The 10,587-nt window shown below is 39.6% G+C and overlaps 1 protein-coding gene and 1 long non-coding RNA gene across 2 annotated transcripts in view; one reads left to right on the forward strand and one right to left on the reverse strand.

The window, feature by feature from the left end:
* Positions 1 to 10,587, forward strand: part of HOOK3 (hook microtubule tethering protein 3) — a 945,081-nt gene that overhangs the window by 598,440 nt on the left and 336,054 nt on the right. The window lies entirely within an intron of this gene.
* On the reverse strand, positions 1,226 to 2,208 carry LOC127061055 (uncharacterized). The gene is made up of 3 exons (XR_007780477.1): positions 2,128 to 2,208; positions 1,876 to 1,953; positions 1,226 to 1,793 (listed from the first exon to the last, which is right to left on the reverse strand). It is a non-coding gene; the product is annotated as an uncharacterized LOC127061055 (long non-coding RNA).

The raw sequence follows: 10,587 nt of genomic DNA on the forward strand, positions 1-10,587 counted from the left end.
CCAGGCCTGGATACACACTTCATTTTATTCTTCAGGAGACCATAAAAACATTGCTTTGGCCACATACAGAACAGGCCCGTGACTGAGCACATGTAGGATCTCATTGGGGAATCACAGAGAATCACAGAATATCCTGAGTTGGAAGTGACCCACAAGGATCATTAGGTACAATTCTTGAGTGAAGGGTCCATACATCATTTGAATCCACAATTAGTATTATCAGCACCATGCATCTCACTCGCCTTTGGAAGAGTCATCCTATGCTATCCTCTTAAGGATCCTTCTTACAATTTTTTGATAATCTACTATAGCCTGGCATCTGATCCCCCACAGAGCAAAATCATTCCAGCTTTTAACATACACTGTGGAGAAAATATGTCAGTAAAATCTCTGAATTTCACATATGCTGTTTTACAGAGAGATCCTGAAGATTAACAAAGGATTAATCTTTGTTAATCAGGGGGAACTCAGTGTAAAGCCTTAGCACACTTATGGGTCTTTGTGCAATGACTCCTCTCTTCAGCTGGTATGAACATTTAAAAGATGCATGCATTTGGGGCCCATCATAGCAAATAATCCTATCTTCACACTGGCCAGAAGCAGATGTCTATAAGAGCAGATCAAGTACGTGGGGATCTTTCTCCAAATACAAGAATTTCAGCTAATTGTTTTCCTGAAGCCAAAGGAACATAATTTATTAACTGATTGTGTTACCAGTCTTCGATATATTTTTATTACAGCAATTCACCCAATTGTCCTTGGCAACCACAAAAACTTTTAGCCTCGACAAGATCCTGGTGCAAGAAGCTATGCAACTTCATTAGAGATTTTGTGCAGAATCATTTAATATTCTATTTTGTTTGTTTCAGGAGTCCATCTGGTCTGTAAACCTTTCTGTTTTATGTAAAAACATAGAGCAGATAATAACTGAAAAAGCTGGTATAACAATATGATCTACTAGGCCTATGATAAACATATCACACCTGTTTCTCACTTCTCTCACACATATTTCCCTTGACATTTTTGGAGGATTCCTCTGTTACCATCTTCAACTTTTCAGCAGTTTTAGAAGCATAACTGCCTGAAGTATTGAAATACAAACTTCAAGTCTAATACATATGATAAACCCTCTCCTCACATCTCACTGCTCACATTTGTGCACCAAGGATCACATGAGATGTTTCAGATAAAAAATATTAGATCATTGTGTTCATGAGATGCAGCTAGCCCTCTGTGCTGTAATTATGGTCTTGGTGGCTTGTTCTAGAAATAAAATCACTGCATTTGGAAAGCTCTTTAGGTACATTCTCTTTCTATGTCCATTTTGTCTGGCAATCCAGCTCATTCCAATTTGATAACATGTTCATAGCCTCTGTTGCAAGTGACAACATCCGTTCATAGTCCTAATGGAAAGTCACACGAAATAGCAAGCCACCTTGATCAGAATCACATTCAAATGATCTTATCCTTCTGTGAACAAAGGGCATTGTCCTAATTACTCTGTGAAGACATGCGCTTTGACATATATCTTTCCACACTTCATTCTTCCCCTGATTTTTTTAGATTCCTCAGTAACATCTACCCTGACAAACCTACTTTTCCATGATACCACCTAGTGTACTTCTTACATTTCATAATTTTAAATTTGCACTGGAGTACTAGGTCTTTCCTTTATTCTGTTCATTTTTTGCAGCTTTTTTCCTCCTTTTCCTTCTCTTCTGAATCAGAGTGCCACAGCTGAGCTCTTTACTGGCTCTGAAAGTCTTGACTGGCAGCCAGCTATTGGAAGAATTCTGGAACAAAAGATATTATATCAACATTGTTTACATGTTGCACTTCATTAATCTGTTTTTCTATCTATCGTATTGTACTTACCACAGGCAACCTTGGCATCTGGATCAATTCTGAGATGAGCATCTAGAAGAGCATCACTTATCTGATCACATAGCTCATCTAGAAGATAAAAATATATCACAATTCTTTCCTGTGATTAAAAAAAAAAATTGATTTCTTAATAAAATGTAATTTTCAGTGGTTGAGAGACTTATGTTTTTTGGCATCAGCCAAGAAGCAATTTTATCAACTTACATCTTTAAAGGTACATCTTACCCTGTTGTCATTTCTCACCTCAAGTCAGTACTGACATTTTACTATGACCTCCACAGGCTAGCAACCTCCTTGGTGAGGGAACAATATAAAACATCTGCAAAGGTATCTGAAATAATAAGGATAATTTCAAGAGAATGAAATACTCTTGCAGTAATTTTGGAAGAAGTATTTAAGCTTAGACCTTTCTTTTGCAGTTTTGCATTCTTCTCCTCTTTTATTTTAAACTTTGTGTTGCATTTTCTGTGTGCATTACCTGCTTTCATCTGCATCTTATAACTGTCAGAGGTCTGCACTTCTGCAAGTCTTTATCCCTTCTGTACCTGCAATGTGGACCTCTGAAATATAATGTATCCATTTTTGTGGATGACAAGAAGAATTGCTATCCCTACAAAAGGGATTGCACAAAAAGTGCAATTATGCACTGCTATCTGGCTCACTCAGATTCAGAAAAGCTTCTGTAAACATTTTCTCAGGGTCAAGCATTGTCCCCTTGCCATTTTTTAGTTACATTTCTGAAGTGCTGGTCTTTCTGTTTTGGGAAAAAACACTGGAGAAAAAAGGTTTTACCCATACCGTCTTTAACACCTATGACCTATTTTTCACATGAGACCTCGGTAAACCAAATGCATTTGGTTTGCTAAAAGTTAATGAACAATTTAGGGGACAAATTGGGATTGTCTTATCAGGATAACTGAACTGGTGCAAGCAATCCATGTTATTACTTTGAAACTACAAGTTGAGAGAGGTAACATATCTGCAAAACAAACATGAGGTATATGACCATCATCATTACAACAAAAAGCCATCCAAAATATGTTCAGCTGCACAGGTACACCGCTGGATCTACAGCTGGATCTCTGTATTAGTGACCCAGACACCTACACAGTTTTTAACAGTCTATACTATTTTGCATGTAATTGCAAATTGAAAATACCATGCCTTGAAGGCCCACAGAGAAAATTAATGTAGAGGCATAACTGAATGTCCACCTTAAACTACATTTTTACTTTCAGAGATAATCTGGCTGGGAAGTACACAAACATCAGGATGAAATTATAAGTCAAGGGTAGAGTTATTCTGTATTCCAAAAGATCTGTAATTCAATGCAGGGTTTAAGTATAAATAGAAGTTTAGTATGAGAACTGTAATTATCTTTCATCACAATCTAAAAGCAAGGAAAAGGCAGAAATGCTAGCAGGTAGTTTTGATGAGCCATTATTCCATCCATACCACCACACTCAAATACAAATTATAACCAGAAGCAAAGCATGAGTGCTAAAAATAAAGGAGGCCCTTTTATTCACATAGGCTACAGTGGTCTCAATGTCTTCAAAAGATTTCTTTATGGAAGTGCACTGGTTGCTTCTTCGCTGACATAATTTTCATAATATGAATCAGCAATTTCTGTACTTTTTACATTTTATTTCTAGCATTGTCCCCAAGCAAGTTAAAGGTAAGCATGTAACTGCATTTCTTAATCATTTGCAAAGTCCAACAATTTAGACACTTGGAAAAAAGCAAAACAAAAACCCCACCATCTTGATAGCTGTAAATCCTGTCTTCAGCTCTTTGTGCTGCTTTATTTCCCGCCTTAAGCACTATTCTGCTGGAATTTATTGCTACTCAAAGGTTAAGAATTCTGATCCCTTCCATAAGGGGAATGGATTATATTTCACCTCCACTGATAAAAATGCTTCACTGCTTGAAGACACAAGGACATAAAACGAAGGGCAGAAACAACATGTAGTCATAATTTCAGACCCAGAAGTCATTTGAGCAAGCAAGCATAAAATCAGGAATGCCACATCACCTGGCCAGGTTGATACCCTGAGGTAAGCTGAGTTCTGAAGACTGAGAAACTCATTCCCACCAAAGGGTGCAAGGCTCAAGCAGGAATGGCATAACCTTTAACCACTGGTATGTTTTATTGCCCATGTGCACCATTACAACATTACAACGCTGTTTTACAGCAAACGAGTGGTAGCTCAAGATATGGTGCCATATGCTGCAGAGGTCTCAGAGCTGATAGGCTGTTCATTAAGGGCAGGGCAGACCAGCTAGCATAGCTGGTCTTGCACTGTACCATTCCCCTCTAATGAGTAAGAATTTGGATACACAAGAAAAAGTCACCACAAAGCTTTAGTGTTTGATACACTCTCTGTTTATCTTTTTGTTTGTTTGTTTTCATTTCTTCTACTATGGAAAAAGTAAGACGTTATGTTAGTTTTACTCTTAACATTAAAATGCTCCATTTGAAAGCACTACCTTTACTGTAAATTTGAGTCATTACCATGTATCTTGAAGGCTGAAACTTCCTCCAGTGACTCAGTTACCACAGCTTCCTGATAAATATTATTCCAAACAAAGTTGTATGACAGATAGCTGAATTTAGTGATCAGTTAGAGCTGAAGCTGTCTTGCAGTTCAAGACCTGGGAAATACAATGGTTTTATACATGCTAAACTTGTTGCAAATTTGTGTTACCAAAAATGTGACAAATAGACATATGCAGTATTATAGCAGTATCTGGAATGCAGCTCTGATGTAAATTAATACTTAATATTCTAAACATTCCAGCGAATCAAAGTTCAAAGATCACCTATAATATACATGTGCATAAAGTGCTACTTTTTTTCATTGCAGAATAAAAAAGAGGAAATTGCAACACTAGTATACATGGCAGCTCCTCTTCTACCAGTAGACTGATCCATGCCTTTCTCAAGCAAAAGTTTAAAGTTACCTATGTCAGATTATATTGCATGCTGAACAAATAAGACCAATTCTATTCAAGTGAAAAAAGGCACTAATCCAAAGTGTATTCAAAACAATTAATTTGTTTTTCTTTTCTCCATGGGGGGAGATATCACTGAACTTTCATCAGATAGCATTCTTCCTTGTGAGCATCAATAAAAGCAAAGATACAATCAGCAATTTTACTTATCAGAATGTCCTTCAGCAACAGATTCTTAGGTAAAAAGAAACAGTTTTTCTTTTTTTGAAATGTTTTGATATCTTTAGCAGGCCTGCAAGTGAGAAAGAACCAAAGCAACTGGACTACAGAAGAAACACAGGCAGGAGGTAAAGTGGAAAGGTTGTCTTAATGCAAACAGCTGATGTCATTGCTCCTCCTGTTTGCTCCCCAAAGGTTCAACAGGTAAGACTAATCTTACCTATTGTAAGGTGGCTTTTACAATGCACTGCTACAGAGACTTCTTTCCTAAGACTTCAGTGTGGGTAACCTATTAAACTGTGCAGAAGTGTATCATTATGAAAGAAATGTGAACACAGGTAATTCAAACTTCACTGCTCTTGCAAACTTCCCTGAGCCTCCATTCTTACTCCTTATTCTAAGTGCTAACTGAAGAGCATTTTAAGATATTAACACAGAACACAGATTTTATTTGAATTTGTAGGGGTAAATGATGTTTTCAACTAGGCACAATATCCATACTTTTTACTCAGCTGCAGTAGTGAACTGTGCAGAAATGAATCTCTCTTTATGTGAGAAAAAATGTTCAATACAGATCCAGGTGGAAGAACTGCTCTCTCCTTCCACAATACTGTGACTAAGTCAGGACATGTAGAACAACAAAATGGCACTCTCTGTAGGAATAGGGATGAAGACAATGGGTTCATTACAAATTCATTACCTTAAATAAAACTGAAAGCTATATCCTCACTCAATAAATTTTTGATTTGTTAATGGTCAAGGGTCTCACAATTCATTTTAAAGGCTCATTCTTTTTGTCTCGATGGACAGACACTAGTAGGAAGCAGACTCAAGTATCCAAACTAAGCAAAGAAGTGCTGCCCATTTGGAAGCACTTTTTCCCCTTTGGCTTGTTTCAGAACACAGGGCAACAACACAGTGGAGCACCTGAATACAGCAGTGTCAAAAAGCTGCCTAGGAATAACAACAGTTGTGTCTCGTCTTAAAAAACCTTGTCCTGAGCAGCTCTACAATGTTGCTATACATCATGGTGAGTTCAGCTTCTCTAAGTCATTTGTCACTTCTGAAAATGATGCTCCTAAACCTAAGCATGTTAAACACCAGCAAGAGTGGTACTGAAATGCAGGTGCAACTTTGCTGACAACAGAAGGATTTACAACTGTCCATCAAGAGTAAGCTACACTCCTTACCAGGCCACCAGCAAACATCTCACAGGTGATGTGTGTTCCTTCTGAAGTCTTTGATGCTTGGAGGAGGCACAACTTCACTTCAGGAGCTGAAGGCAGAGCACTTAAACAAATGAGACAAAACCAACCCTCAAAAAAATAAAGCAAAATGATATCTCAGCTGCAATGATAGCCTGTGGCAATGCAAGTGATAGCTAGTGTGCTGCAACCAGCCAGTCACTAACAGGGAAAACCACCCCTCTGGAAAGTGATATGTGAAGAGGACTTAGTTGAAGAAAAAGACCGTCTTCACCTTTTTTGGTTTTGTCTTGCCTTTTTTTTTTCCTTTAAATCCTAGAAACAAAATTTTCAGCACATAACACCAAGAAACACCAGTTTTCAGAGAACAATGATTGCTTAAGTGTTTGTGGAGAAGTACAATAAAGAGAAAGACTTTAAACTGTGTTAATAATTATCACAAATGCCCTGTGAAATCTACTAGCTATTTCATTGCCTTTCTTTAATTTCAGAATTTATTATGATAAAGTAGAAAATTATACTAGCTATACATATATTTTTGTGCCTGGAAATATTTCAATTCTGTGTAATAAATACCTGGTGAGCTCAAGTTACATCTTGACATAAAATACTTCATATAAAGCATGGGAAAACATTTGAATTAATAATTTCAGTCTCCTCCATTAGGAATTCATGTTATGCTGCATTCTAAAATACTTGCGCTTTACATTGTTCCATGTAAAAGGTGATGGAATGGCTCATCCTGAAGGATACCACTGTCCAAGTAGATAACAAGAAAATGATCAGGAGTCTTTAGCATGGATTCACTAAAGGAGAATCATGCTTGACCAACCTGATTGCCTCCTACAATGGGACAACTACCTGGATGGATGAGAGCAGTGGATATTTTCTACTGTGACTCCAGCAAAGATTTCAACACTCTCTTTATGATGTGCTCATAAGTAAGCTCAGGAAATGGTGGATGAAAGGATGGTGAAGTGGATGGAGATCTGGCTGAATGGCAGATCCCAGAGGGTTTTTAATCGGTGGCACAGGGTCTGGTTGGAAGCCTGTCACTGGGGGTGTCCCCCAAGGTTCTATGCTGAGCCCAGTGCTTCTCAGCTTATTCACTTGAATGAATGGGCAGATGATTCCTCAGCAAGTTCACTGATGACACAAAGTTCAAGTGGTCAATACCCAGAGGGCTGTGCAGCCCTTCAGAAGGACCTCAACAAGCTGGAGGAATCAGCAGAGAGAAATTGTCTGAAATTCAACAAAAGCAGATACAGTGTCCTGCACCTGGGGAGGAACAACCCCAGGGACCAGCAGAGGCTCCAGCTGATCTGCTGGAAAGCAGCTGGAGAAGGACCTGGGGATCCTGGTGGACAACAAGCTGTCCATGAGCCAGCAGTGTGTCCTGGGGGCCAAGAAGGCTAGTGGGACCCTGGGGTGCATTAGGAAGAGCATTGCCAGCAGGTTGAGGGAGGTGATCCTGTCCCTCTGCTCAGCCCCTGTGAGGCACATCTGGAATGCTGTGCCCAGTTCTGGGCTCCTCAAGATGAGAGACATGTAGCTCCTGCAGCAGGTCCAGTGGAGGGTGACAGAGATGATGAGAGGACTGGAGCATCTCTCTTAAAAGGAAAGTTTGAGCCTGTTCAGCCTAGAGAAGTGAAGACTGAGATGCAGTCTTACCATTGCATAGAAATATCTGAAGGGAGGGTGTCAGAGGATGGATCCAGGTTTTTCCTGGTGTTGAGCAATAGGACATGATGCAATGGGTAGAACCTGATGCATCGGAAGTTCCACTTGAATATGAGCAAGATCTTTTCTACTGTGCAAGTAACTGTGCACTGGAACAGGTTGTCCAGAGAGGTTGAGGTGTCTCCTTCTCTGGAGATATTCATAAGCCATATGGACACAATGCTGAGTAATGTACTCTAATGTACTCAGGGGACCCTGCCAGAGCAGAGAGGTTTGACTAGGTATCTTCTAGCAATCCCTTCCAACCTTACCTATTCTGTGATTGTATCTTACAAAATATTCTCATCAAATAAATACTCCTTAGTATGGTATACTGCAATTCCAACCTTGAATGTAAAAGGACAAAAAAATACATACAAAGAAAAGTCGAGTGCTGCATCAGGATTATAGAAATATGGCAGAAAATAAACCCTCTGGCATTCCAGCTGGTTCTGGGAGATCAGAGGGGCTGGGTGGCTCTGGGCTTAATTTCTGACTGTAAACAACTGTAATGCACTGTAAGTCTGGTCACGTTCAGTGAGATCCCAGGTGCAGAGATAGTGTAGGTTACACCAGAAACCTGGCCAAATCAGCAATGCCAGATTCACGAATAGTGTGGTTCACTAATCCAATGATGGAAGTTTGGTCAAGCTCAAAAAGAACTTTCACAAACACAGATGAACCAATAGTGTTGTTTATAGAAACAATGGTGTCCTGGTTCCAGCCCAGATCAGCAGGGGGGCACAGCCAAGAATCGTGTTATTTGGTACCACCTTACATCACTGCCCGCTGTGGGGAAAAGCAACTTTCTCACTTCCAGAAGGAAGGGCATCTGGTTTTGGAGGAACAAAAAGTATGGTGGTATGGGGAACCTTTCACGCATTGTTCATTCTCCCAGTCCACAGTGAGCATTTTTGCATGCTAATTACCCTCTTTTCTTTATACCTTTGTTTTTATTATTGTTGCTGTGAGCGTTCATTATCATACCTTATCTCATTTCCAGCAAATTAGTCTTGCCTCAACCCAATTTTTACCTTTGTGCCTTCAATTCTCAACTCCATTCCTAGAGAGGGAAAAGGGAGGGGAAACCAAGCCAACTGCATGTGGTTTGGAAGAGTCTGGGTGGGGGAACTGAATTGGGGAGTACCATTTCTAGACCACAACAAACAGGCTGTAGATTCCTATTAGATTGCTGGTGATAAAGGCAGTAGACCCAAAAAATATAAGTGTATAGGTTATGTCAAGTGTTCCAGGTGCTCCTGGATGCATGCTCTTATGCAGATGGAGGCAGATATCTTACTGAAGAGGTATTCCTCTTGAGAAGAAGAGCCAGTCCATAGACTGGTCTGCATGGTAGGGGATTTCAAATGCCCATTTCCACTTTTGGGATAACTGGGAATGAAACTGTAGTCAAGTATCCTGTTGCTTTTGTCTTATACTGGGGGGAGGGCAGACAATATATAAATGAAGGACATTAAGACTACAAAGAGGAAAACTGTGGGGTTCAAGCAAAATGGAACAGAACCAGTAGCGTCACTCCTTCTTCCACTGCTTATTGTAGTGACAATGGTCATTCAGCAATAAAAGTCATCCAGCCTCTGCCTGATGACCTGTTGCTCCCATCAGGTGGCTATCACACCCACATAATCCCTTCACTGAATATCTCCCAGCATATCTCATGGTTTCTCTCATGGTCTCATCCCTACATTATTTGTGCCATGGCTGCAGTCACACATTCAACTCAGTGCCTCCATCACACCTGCACATAATCAATTTTTTGGGGTGTTCCTATAGGGCAATTCCTTATCCCTCTCCTGAACACCTTCCATTTTCATCCATCCAGATGTTATGTGTAGCTGACGGATCATTACACATGCTTTTACCCAGCTATTATTAAAGTAAAACAGTCACTATTAAAAGAACCACAGGGTGAAACAGTCTACTAAAAATTTCCACAGCAGTAAGTGACCATTTGAAAAGGGTGCCACATCACTGATGTTCTTCGTCCTTCTTCACCCATTCCAAGACATCATGTATTTCATCTGTATTATGATGGACAGTGATCAGAGCCTTTTATCCATTTTCATGGGTCTGTTTTAACAGTTGTTGTAAATCATCATGTCATAACAACTATAACATGTGACAGGACCTGGATAATTAAGAACACAACTCTAACAAAATACAAGCATGAATATTCAAGTGATTATTTTTATCTCTGGCAATATTATCTATAAATACAGGATCACAAAGGGTTCACACAGAAATACATCCTTTTCCAATATGTAGTATCAGAAGTTGTCATGGATGTCAATCAGGACTTTGTCATTGGATGTTTCCAATAGTATCAGAAGTTGTCATGGATGTCAATCAGGACTTTGAGCTATTGACCATCCAGAAAGTAGTGGTCAATGGCTCAGAGTCCTGATGGACATCAGTAACAAGTGGTGTCCCTCCGGGGTCCCTATTGGGACCAGTGTTATCCAATATCTTCATTAATGATACCTGTGAAGGCATTGTGTGCACTCTCACCAAATTTGCAGATCATACCCAGCTGAGTGATGTGGTTGATACACTTGGAAGTCTTCCAGAGGGACCTGGTCAGGCT

The sequence above is a fragment of the Serinus canaria genome, chromosome Z, assembly GCF_022539315.1.
Source record: "Serinus canaria isolate serCan28SL12 chromosome Z, serCan2020, whole genome shotgun sequence".
Lineage (NCBI taxonomy): Eukaryota > Metazoa > Chordata > Aves > Passeriformes > Fringillidae > Serinus > Serinus canaria.